Source organism: Chiloscyllium plagiosum, unplaced genomic scaffold (assembly GCF_037043375.1).
Source record: "Chiloscyllium plagiosum isolate Xiang-an unplaced genomic scaffold, Cpla_swu_hap1 HiC_scaffold_15, whole genome shotgun sequence".
In the NCBI taxonomy this organism is placed as follows: Eukaryota; Metazoa; Chordata; class Chondrichthyes; order Orectolobiformes; family Hemiscylliidae; genus Chiloscyllium; species Chiloscyllium plagiosum.
Window position 1 is genome coordinate 24,046,654 of NW_028270153.1, and position 9,265 is coordinate 24,055,918.

At 40.3% G+C, this 9,265-nt stretch overlaps 1 protein-coding gene across 1 annotated transcript in view; it reads right to left on the bottom strand.

The window, feature by feature from the left end:
• LOC122560199 (proto-oncogene tyrosine-protein kinase Src-like) overlaps positions 1–8,434 on the bottom strand; it is a 168,620-nt gene extending 160,186 nt beyond the window's left edge. The window contains exon 1 of the mRNA XM_043710603.2: positions 7,983–8,434. The gene's annotated coding sequence lies outside the window, so the exon portion shown is untranslated. The remainder of the gene's footprint in view (positions 1–7,982) is intronic.
• Positions 8,435–9,265: the final 831 nt, after the last annotated feature.

The following is a 9,265-nucleotide window of genomic DNA, read 5'->3' on the forward strand; positions in this document are numbered from 1 at the left end:
TGTCTATCTGGAATTTCCACATTCTTCCCGTGTCTATATGGATTTCTTTTGGGTGCTCCAGTTTCCTCCCACAGTCTAAAGGTGTGCAGGTTAGTTGGATTGGCAATGCTAAATAGCCCATAATGTCCAGAGATGTGCAAGTTAGGTAGATTACCCCCATGGGGAATGCAAGATTATAGAGTGAGGACGTGGGTTTTAGTGGGATGCTCTTTGGAGGGTCAGTGTGGACCTGATAGGCCAAATGACCTCCGTCCACACTGTAGGGATTCCATGACGCTATGACTGTCTGGAAAAGTGGTTTCAATGGACATGAAGTTTACAAGGCAAGAAGTAATGATGATCGAATAAGGTTTGTATCAGTATTTGGATTAGAGTTTTTCAATAATTTAGAGAATCTACTGTCCAGAAATGTTGTGAACAACATACAACAGCTGTTATATAATGAATTGGCTGCAGACAACCACTCAGTGCATTTGCCAAGCTCTTGTCTGAAATGCCCATTTAATGCTTATTAGTGAGAGGAATTTCAAAGGCATATAAATATGATTAGGGATGAATCATTTTTCCAATTACTTTCCCCCGTCATTAAATTTCTCATCACACATTCATGTTATACACCATTCTCTAGATACTATGTCAGAAAGCTGGATTTCAAGCTGATATCTGTTTATTTTATTCTATAACTGTATACCAAAGAGCCCAAAGATGATTCACCCACTAATTTTGGGGGAAATGCTTTGCCACAAAACATGGCAAATACTATGGTCAACAGCAAAGAAACAATGCTAGCCATTTATTGAAGTTATTGTAGTCCATCTATTTTTGTAAGCTATTGTGGCACTTTACAGGAAGTAGATTTTTTTATCAGTGCAGTGCATTTATGGTGTATCTAGTACTTGGGTGAACTGGGCAAGGAATCATGTCTCCTTTAAATCAGATTGTGAAATGCTCAATAGGCAGCACTTTGGGCCTTAATCACCGGGATTGACTGAGAATGGCAGGCCACTCATAGAGGGGGTCAACTGGATGCATAGGTCAGTGGGGATGTTCACTGTGTGTGCAGCATGGGACCCCTTCGTGGACATTTCTCAGTCACTCACCTGACCTAGAAGGTAGATGAGAAGGCACTTAATTCCTAATCCACCAAACCATGGCCTCCATGAACATGCTGAAACGCCCAATATGGTTGGTAACCCAGCTGAAAGCAATTAAAACTTAACCTATGCATGATAACGAGATTTACACTCTCATCATATTTAAAGTTTAAATATGCCTCCTCGGATCAGATTGTTTACCTGCCCAATTTCCAATTCAAGTTAAAGCCAGAAGTGGAGGCAGGTTAAAAATAGTGTTTAGAGAAATTTGATTGAAATATGCTAGGTTTTTCTTAGGTCAGGCTTCTGCCAAGCCATCTAAAGTAAAAAGCATGAATTGGAATATTTGAGTAACGGTAAAATCATGGGAAGAAACTGAAGTAAAAGAGAGAAATGTGGGATTAAAAGGGCAAAAGAGAACATGAAACAAAGGATGTGTTGGCCTTGGTGGGGATCCAGAGGAAGTTTACAAGCATGATCCCAGGGATGTAGAACTTGTCATATGAGGAATGCTTGAGGACTCTGGGTCTATACTCAGTTGAGTTTACATGATGAGTGATAATCCAATTGAAATTTAGAGTGATAATCCAATTGAAATTTAGAGAATACTGAGAGGCCAGAATAGAGTGGAGGTGGAGATGTTTCCACTAATAGGAGAGACCAAGGGCACAGCCTCAGAGTGAAAGGATGGCACTTTAGAACTAAGATGAGGTGGAAGTTCTTCAGCCAGAGGGTTGTGAACCTATGAAACTCATTGCCACAGAAGACAGGGAAGAACAAACATTGAGTGTTTTTAAGTCAGAGTTAAATAGGTTCTTGATTAGCAAGGTAACAAGAGTTATGAGGAAAAGGCAGGAGAATGGAGTTTATCAAACATTTGTGAAACAGCCATGGTTGAATGGTGGAGTAGACTTGTTGGGCTGAGTGGCCTAATTCTGCTCCTGTACCTTATGGCCTTATGGTCTTCATTTTTGGAGACTAACAATTCTTAAAATCTGAAAACTTACCACAGTTAAAAAAAATACATTTATACCCTGATAACCTTTTACTGGCATTTTGGTGGGTAACTGGCAGGTAAGAACTGCAACTTCTTTCCTTTCCTGTTGAATCTCCTCGGGAGGTATCAGTACAATGAAGCTTGTGAAGCAGGGCTTTGGAGAGAGTGGAAGCTTTGGAGACAATGGAGAGAAGGTTCACCAGGTTGTTGCCTGGTCTTGAGGGCTTTGGCTATGAGGAAAAGTTAAAAAGACTAGGATTGTTTTCACCGGAAAGACAGCAGCTGAGAGGAGACCTGATAGAGGTCTACAAAATTATGAAAAGCATAAATAGGGTGGATAGTCAGAGGCCTTTTCCAGGGTTGAAGCTTTGATTACATGAGGGCACAGGTTCAAGGTGAGAAGGGGGAAAGTTTAAATGAGATATGCGAGGGAGGTTTTTCACACAGAGTGGTAGGAACCTGGAACGCACTGTCAAAAGAGGTGGTGGAAGTAGGCACGTTGACGGCATTTAAGAGGCATCTGAATGGTTACATGAATGGGGGGTGGGGAGAAGCGGGATACAGACCAAATAAGGGCAGAAGATTTGTTTTTAGTTTAGTGAGGGCATGATGATCAACACAGGCTTGGAGGACCAAAGGGTCTGTTCCTGTACTGTACTTCTCTTTTGTTCTTCTTTTAACTGTGTGTGCAGACATAAGACATTGCTGTCCGATTTACTCTTTTATAACAGTCAACATTAATAACCGCACTTTACTATCACAAAATCCTGGCCTAAATTTCCACCTGCAGTTACCAACCAGCATTTGTTACTTCCATTGTCAACAAGTTAATATCGTTACACTCCATGTCAGTTTATAAAAGAAGCAGCTCTGTGACATAACCAAAATGTGACACTTATCTGTCAAACTACATCATATAGCAAAAATAATAATCGCCTGTAAACAATATGATTATTTACATTCAGAATAAATCTAATATCAGTGATATGTCCTTGCTATTAAAATTATCTTAACATAGATGAAAAATTGGCATAAATATTAGCAAGATGAATCTTTCCCATTTAATGTAAATGGGAAGCAGTTTCACCTGAGCAATGAATTGTGCAAAGCAAACAATATTCTGTTATGCTGTAGATTACTGATATGGTCGTAAAGGGCAATGGAAACACCAACAATTTGTCTCTCCAGATAAAAATATTCAGTAATTTTACATCCTGTGAGAACAAAGGATAGACAGTTCACCACTTGCAAATTCTCACAAGTTTTTTTGTTATAAAAGTATTGTGACATTATTGATGAAATTCATTGCTGTGTTTTGCCCACTGAGCACACTTTGAAGTTCATAAAATTGAAGAATTTCTTTCACTGTCTGAAACAGTAACCTCAGTCTAGTAACCAAGACATCTTTGCACAAACCATATTGCTTGGAGAAAGGTGCACCATTCCAGTGCATTGTAACGCACTTATTCTGGTGAAAACATTTGATTCAGAGAGTCTGCAAAACTAGATTTGGCTTAAAATACATTTCTGAATTTTCCAAAACTTTGGAAAATTCTAGATTCTCAATCTCGTTACTTCATTAATGTTTAAGAATCAGGAAATATATTTTCAAACCATAGAAGAGATTGTGTGACTTAAACACTTTTTTTAAAGAAATGGATTTAAAGATTCTCATGTTGTAAAGCTGCCAAAGGGTTGCTTTGTCATTAGAGAGAAATGACTAGAGATGGTTTAACCTGAGGGTCACCAAATCTCAGCCGAGGAGAGAAGTTGAGAAGGACAGTCCTTCACAGTAACCTCAGCCAGTGTGGAAATTGACCTATGCGACTAGTGTCACTCTGCATTGCAAAGGAGCCATCCAACCAACTGTGCTAACTGACTTGCATGGTTGGAGGAGTACATAAACAGAATCGATAAAATGTGGAAAAAGCATAACAGGACAAGAAGCATCAGAAGAGCAGGAGAGGATGTTTTGGGCAGGATCTTTCATCAGGGCTCAGAATTTCTAACATCTGCAGTCCTGCAAGGGTTTTTTTTAATGTTCTCAAATTATACTACAATAATAATTTCACTTTTGGTCAACAGGACTCCATCGCTAAGATCTAAACTTCAAGAAATATTATTTGGTTGGAGGAACCAAAGCTGGAAAATTGTGAATTTAAGAGAAAAGAATTTAGAAATCTAGTTTATAATCTTCCTTTAAAACTGAGGGCACACCTCAACAATTCTAAAAAAGATCATATTTATAATATATCTAACAAAAATAATTACACTACAATGAAAACACAACTTGTCCATCAAAAAAACAAAACAAACACATCTTGCAATAAGTTTTGGAATACAACATGATCACTTCAAATCATGTATACTTTACAATCTTTTATATAACTAACAAAGGCTAAACAGAAAATTCTCTTAGCCAAATTTCATCCAAGATGTTAATAGCATTGCAGAATCCCCTGCATCAAGATAGGCTATTGGGCCCAAGCGGTCTACATCAGCAACAAAAATGACAGTGTTGATCAGAATCACTTTATACTTTATTTACATTTTATCACCATTCAAACAAGTATATCCATGCACATGAATGGTTAGTGCTTCATATTTCTGATATCATAGTGCAAAAAGATAGCACAGTGGCTCAGTGATTAGCACTGCTGCCTCACAGCACCAGGGTCCCAGGTTTGATTCCAGCCTCAGGCGACTGTCTGTGTGGAAGTTGCATGTTCTCCCCATGTCTGCGTGGGTTTCCTCTGGGTGCTCTGGTTTCTTCCCACAGTCCAGAGATGTGCAGGTTAGGTGAATATCCTATGCTAAATTGCCCATAACGATAGGTGCATTAGTCAGAGGATGGTGGGTTACTCTTCGAAGGGTCGGTGTGGACTGCTTGGGCCGAAGGGCCTGTTTCCACACTGTAGGGGATCTAATCTAAAACTACTTCAGTCTTTATTGGACTATTAGATATGTCATTTGCATTTATTTTAATGATAGGACAAAATTACCACAGATTGAATCAAGTCTATAAATTTTAGTGCAGTCGAGTTTACTACCTGATATGAATAGCAGGTAGTTAGGAATTAGCCTAGTATGTCAAATCTGGTTACTGCAGAACCTGAGAACGAATTGAGAATTTTGTGTTAGTTGTTCTAAAATAAGCTACAGGAAAAAAAATCAAATCATAGTGGTCTCGTTTATTCCAAGCAGCAACAAATTTTCATTATTAAGTTTCTGGTAATACTGGTTCCTCTTTTGGAATGATGTTTAAACCACTAACTTCTCAAATGAATATAATCGCTCTCATTTTTAAGCCAGATTTTCAAAATCTCTAGTTATATTAAAAGCACCTCATTCTGAAACCCATGAAATAAAGGAAATTGAGGACAAAGCAAAGGATCTTTTTTAAAATAAGTTTTAGAAGGTTGTTTTGTTTCTAGTAGTTCATGAAAGATGTCCATAAACAATGTGACAGCCAAAGACATTCAGCATCTAGCACAGCATTTCAAAGGTAAAAGAGCCAATTATTTCAAATTGTATTAAACCAACTTCATATCTGCCTACTCAGGGGGATGTAAAAAGTCCCATGGTACTATTTTGAAAAGCAGAGGAATTATCCCATTCTAAGAAGGGTCACTGGACCCAAAATGTTAACTCTAACGCTTTTTTGAGAGCATCAAGTTCCAGAGAGTGATGATCACGAACAATCTGCCCTCGTCCACCCACGTCGATGCGACAGTCAAGAAAGCGCAACAATGTTTCCACTCTCACAGGAGGTTAAGAAAATTCAGTATGTCCACAAGAACCCTTGTCAATTTTTATAGATTTGCCATAGAAAGCATCCTGAAAGTAACCAACATAATCAACGACCCCTCCACTCCAGTTATACTCTCTTCCACCCTCTTCCATCAGACAGAAGATAGTAAAGTTTGAATACTCATACATGATGCAAAAACAGCTTTTTCCCTGTTGTTATGAACAGATGAACTTTTGAACAGATGTCTCGAATGTTTATTCTGACCTCTCTCTTGCTCTCTCCACCTTCTCTGCAGTTGTAACTCTGAAATTTTGCACCCTGCTACCCTGATACACTTTGTATGGTATGACCTGCCTGTTTAGCATACAAAACAACATTTTTGCCAGTATTTCAGTATATGTGACAACAATAAATCAATCAGTCTCCACTGATGCTACTGGACCTCCAGAGTTTTGCCAGCAATTTTTGTTTTTGTTTCTGATTTCCAGCATCCTCAGTTCTTTCAGGTTTTTGTTCAGGGGAGTTATCCTTAGTGTCCTGATTGATGTTTATCCCTCGATCAATATCGCAAAAACATATTTTGTCATTATCACATTGCTTTCTGTGGGAGTTTGCTGCTTGCTTCTTGATTGTTGCATTACAACAATCACTAGCTTTGAAAATAACTTATTGACAGTAAAGCATTTTGAGATGTCCAGTGCCTCCAGAAAAGTACTACATAAATGCAAGCTTTTTTTCTCACTGATTAGTAATGCTCAGTCAAAGAACACTATGTGTACTTTGGTCATCTGTTCACCAGGAATTCGCATACAATGTGTGTCAAACAATATAACAAGAGACTCTGACTTTTTGCTTGACATTTTACAAAACCAATATCAAAGAAAGGAAACAGTAATGCCAATATTTGAAAGTTTTAGCTTGTTATGTAACATAAACACAAATAATATCAATAATAACCATTGCACAATAAAATATACAATACATTGGTTACAAATGCTCTTTTTAAAAAAGAAAGTGATAAACTGGCTGGAAGTCTGACACTGCAGGAACCCCAAGTTGAGAACTACATCTCCAGCTGCACTGAGCAAATGGGATTGGCCTAACGAGGTGTCAAAACTCGTCCAGGGACACCACTTCAATAAACCCTGCACATTCCTGTCTGGCCTCATCGGATGACGGACTTCAACCCTTCAATTTAGTGGGTGTTTTGAAACTGTTGACACAAACATTTTTTTCTGGTGCAGTTGCGAAGCATGAATCACTGAGGTGGACTGGTTTATCTTTGTTCCTGTGTACATTGGGCATAACCCGTTGCGCTGGGATACTGGGAGTGCCTGTCCGTGAACGTCAGAGATGCTTCAGACAGTGAAAATGTACATTTCCAGCATGAAACCGCATCATGTTAACACGGATCAGCCCAGTTCGGCCAACCACAGAGAGTGTCTCTTTGTGTTGGCAATGCTAAATATCGTTTTAAGTCAACATCACAATTAGGCTGTGTCGAGATGGCTATATCTTCAGTTACTTATTTCTTTTTAAACTCTCCAAATCAATATTATCTAAAAAGATAAAAGAAAATTAAGGGAGATTTGAAAGTTTGCTGTTCTGGGTATTAAAAGGGTTCCTCTCAATACCTGACCGGACAGTATCTGCTCTACAGTGACCCTTCATGAACTGACTGTATTAACTGTAAACGGCGTGAGAAAAACTGGGGCTTCTCTCAGTCAGGGGAAAAGAAAGGGGAACTGTACAGAAAAAAAGATGTTGGCCTGGCCTCTTTCGTTTTCAATCGAACCACATTCCGACTCAGCCAGAGGAGAGTTAACATGCATGGGGCGAACCAAACTTTACAGCACAGGCACAGACAGAGAGAGGGATCAAAGCCTTCCACTGCGCTAGCTGAAGAGCCTGGGAAATCAAAAAGGAGAAGGGGTGGGGGTGGACAAGGGATTTGTTTGTCTCGACTTAAAAAATGAGAAGTCGAGCGTTGGGAGGGGGTTGAAAATTCCTTACGATTCAATAAAGACTGAGCCGTGCCGAGCTCCTGCCTGCTGTCCAGCCGAGTTAATATCCCCCCACCTCGGTCAGTGGGTGGGATCTGGTGGAGTTTCATTCAGCGACTACACAATAGGTCACCTACCTTCGCCTCTGCACCTACAGCCGCTCGGTACACGTGTCTCCTCTCCTCTCCTCTGAGCCGCTCATTGAAAACACCGAACTGTGAGATGTGGCTGCACAGACCCAGCGCCAGCCCGTGATGTGTGTGTGGGTGGGTGGGTGGGTGTGTGTGTCTGGGTGGGTGGCTAAACCTCTCGCGAACGCTGAGAGCAACCCGACCTCCAGCCCAAAGCCTGGTGACAGCCGAGCAGCAGCAGCAGATGCCCCGACAATCCGCACTTGGGAATGATTGATGTGTCGCTCGGATTCACCCCCTCCCCAGCAATGACTCGGGGCGAATAGGGCACGTCCCTGTGCCTGGAAATTCCTCTGGTCCAGCCTCGGCTCTGTTCAATCCGATCGGGGGTGGCTGGGTGGGTGTGTGTGTGTTGGGGGCTGATGGAAGTTGTTGGTGCAGCAATTGGACAGTGTTGCTCCGGAAACGCTTCCCAGCAGAAACCACCTTTTTTCGATCCTCGGAATTAAAGCAAACAGCTCCACTCGTGGCTGTAGGAGATGAAAACCCGGTACAACTCAGTACACTTGGCAAGCGTCAAACTAGCGTTTGTTGTCTTTGTGTCTCGGTCTGGTTCATTCTTTATGCATCCACGTTTTGGTCATATTGTCAGTGATTTGGTTACCCTTCGCTGATACCTCATATTTATGCATACTATTTACCCCAAAGAATCATTTCTCCCGCCTTTCAGTTTTATTTTACCCTTTGACCATTTGTCCTATTTGTCCATCGTTTGTTTTATTTTCTCTCACCACGGTCATTGAAGTATTAAAAACTAGGATTACTTTTCATCCAGTATCTAAAATCTGGATGAAAAGTAATTCCTAGTTTTCTTTTAGGATTGCGAGCGCTGAAAGTCAGAAGCAAAACCAGAAATTGCTGGAAAAGCAATCTGTGGAGAGAAAGCAGAGTTAACGTTTCGGGTCCAGTAACCTTTCCTCAGAACTGATTAACTGATTTCTGTCCACAGGTGCTGCCAGACCTGCTGAGCTTCTCCAGTAATTTCTGTTTTCTTTTTGTATCCAGTATCTGAAATCTTTAATATTTGAGCCAAAATCCTGAGCCCTTAATGGTATGTCGGTAATCAAATCAATGGCATGGAAATTGAAATCACTGCTGCAAGCTTTAACAATTTAGAAAACAAACAGAAAGCTTGCAATTATACAACACCTTATATGACTTAAGAACCAGGTATGGAGCACTTTGGAATAGTGGTTACTGATGGAAGGTAGGGAGATTCAATTGCCAAA